At 22.7% G+C, this 2,813-nt stretch overlaps 1 protein-coding gene across 5 annotated transcripts in view; it reads right to left on the bottom strand.

The window, feature by feature from the left end:
* Positions 1–2,813, bottom strand: part of LOC107645084 (agamous-like MADS-box protein AGL11) — a 25,221-nt gene that overhangs the window by 2,915 nt on the left and 19,493 nt on the right. The window lies entirely within an intron of this gene.

Genomic DNA, 2,813 nt, shown 5'->3' with positions numbered 1-2,813 from the left:
TTTGTAACATTGTTTTAAAAAAAGTCAAATTTTTAATAAATTTGATTATAAAAAAATTAAATTTTTAAAAAAATTTATAATTATAAAACAAAGTAGTCCTTGTTCGAAGCATTGCATATCTTTTCTTTCTAAAAATGAATGTCGTCTTGTGTTATAGTCTTATAGAAGAACCAATTCCCTCCCCTTGTTTCGATACGGCGTGACGCATAAAAGCTACTTAACCAAATTAACGATCACGTAAGATAATTTCATTAATAGTTAACGGAGCAAACTAACAAGAGATTTATCTGTCTGAAAGAACAATCCTTAAAAACATATATGGATAAAATTTTGTTAGAGACTTAAGAATTTGACTTTTTTAAAAACAACAATTTAAAATTTCACTCACATTTATATACACTAACACATTATGTACACACTAATGTGCTTATTAATGCATAGGTAGGTTTTAGTGTGCAGCCCGTTACATATTCAAGATTGTTTTAATCAAGTTTAATTAAGTTGGTTAAATCCAACAAAAACCTCACACAATATACATGTGAATTAGACTTTTTTTTCCGTATTTTTTCTTTTTTTTTATGCATTTTTTTTATTGTCTTTTTTTTTTGCTTCTGCATCTTTTTTTTTTTTTTCCTTCTTTTTTTTCTTTTTCTTTTTCATTGTTGCAGTATTTTTTTTTATTTTTATTCTTGTTAAATAGGTAAAATAAGAAGAATTATGAATAGGTAAAATAAAAAAAATATGATGAAAAAAAGAAAAAGAAGATGATGATGATAAAAAAGAAAAGAAACAGGTGATTGAGAGTTTTGAATTGTGTAGAATTTATTCAAAAAAATAATATTGAAATTTTTTAAGTATGACACGAGAAGTTTCTTAATGTTGACACCGAAATTTTTTAACTGTAATACAAGTTCTTGTTAAGAGGATGAAAAAAGAGGAAGGAGAGTTTTGAATTGTATAGAACTTATTAAAAATAATACCCAAAATTTTTAACGGTGATACAAGTTTTTGTTAAGAGGGTGAAACAAGAAAAATTATGAGAAGAAACAAGAAAAGGAAAAAAGAAAAAGGACGATGAAGAAGCAAAGAAAGTGGGAGAAAAATTTTGAATTGTGTAGAATTTATTAAAAATAGCATCAAAACTTTTTAACTGTGACACATAAAATTTTGACACCGAAATTTTTTAATCGTGATCCAAAATTTTTTTAACCAATTCTTTTTTATTATTAAACTAATTGAATGCTATGAAACTCGTATATAAGATGTCTAGCCATTTTTATGTCATTTGTAATTAATTATTGTATTTTTTTTACTCCAAAAATATTTAAATATATTGTATTAGTTGAATAAATTAAAATTTTAGATATATGATTCTTTAAAATTTTTTTGTATCATTTATAAAAAATTTTGGTGTCATTTTTAACTAATTTCTTGTGTTATTATCTTAAAATTCTTGTATTATTTTTCTTATAATTAAATTAATTGTATGATGTTAAATTAAGAAGAATAAAAAGAAGATGATGAAAATAATAATGATGATAATAAAATAGAAGGAGGAAAAAAAAGAAAAAAAAAAAGAAAATGATAAAAAAAAAAAAGAAAAAGAAAAAAAAGAGGTGATGAAAAAAGAGATGATGATGATAATAAAGATGGAAGAAAAAAAAAATTATGGATAAGAATCTAAACATAAACATGCATGCACACATAAATTTGATTTAGTTAAATTTAGTTAAAAAAAAATTGATTATCTAATATTTTTATTTAGCCGATGTGGTCAATCCACGTGTTTATACAAGATGTTCTCCCCATGTAATTAATAAAAGAAAACATTAATATGCTTATTTAATTGGTCATCATATATATTAGAGTGAATATAATGTTTAAAATTTAGCTAATATCTAATCTATAGGTTAAAATTATTAATGGAATAAAGTATTATTTGAATTCTTAATATTTGGAGTGAATTTTATTTTGGTCTCTAATATTTTAATCATTCTATTTTCATTCTAAAATATTTAAAATAACATCGATGTTATTTTATTATTAAATTTTTTACAAATAATTAACAGGATTATTGATGTACTGTTAATAATATTTTTGTTAAAGTTACATTTCATCAATCATCTTCTTTTATTTTTATCCTCTTTCAATAAGTCTAAACGTCATTCTTCTATTTTCTTTTTTCTTTCTTTTTTATATTATTAATTCTTCAAGAAGAGTGTGAAGAGGAAAAAAAACGAGAGTATGAGAATGAAATTTGGACTTGTTAAAAGACCGAAGATGAAAAAGAAGGTTGAGCAAACGTAGCTTTAATAAAAACATTATTAATATAGTACATCAATTTCCTTAAGTGTTAGTGAGAGATTTGACGGTAGAATAACATTGATGACTTGATGTCATTTTAAACGTTTTGATAAAATGATTAAAACGTCAAGGACCAAAATAAAATTTATTCAAAATATTGGAGGTCAGACCAAAATAGTATTTTACCCTTATTAATAAAAAACCTATTATAAAAGTGTATATTAAAATTAATAATTAAAAAATTANTGAGAACACATGCTAATTTAAATCCAAAGATTTATATTTATACGAACATACACTTATTTTCATGAACTTGAAGCTAACAAATTAAATTTTATCTCTAGAGAGAAACTAAGTTTCTCCAACATGGTGCATCGATTACTATAATAACCAAAATTAAATTAGAATGTGCGAGAGAGTGAGTAAGAATTCTATAAATCTTAAAAACTCTAAATTATATAGGTATGAATTTTGTAACTTATAAAAAAAGTTTGAAAAATAATATAAAA

The sequence above is a fragment of the Arachis ipaensis genome, chromosome B05 (assembly GCF_000816755.2).
Source record: "Arachis ipaensis cultivar K30076 chromosome B05, Araip1.1, whole genome shotgun sequence".
Lineage (NCBI taxonomy): Eukaryota > Viridiplantae > Streptophyta > Magnoliopsida > Fabales > Fabaceae > Arachis > Arachis ipaensis.
The sequence above is the reverse complement of the archived record's forward strand: the minus strand, read 5'-3'. Positions and strand labels throughout refer to the sequence as shown.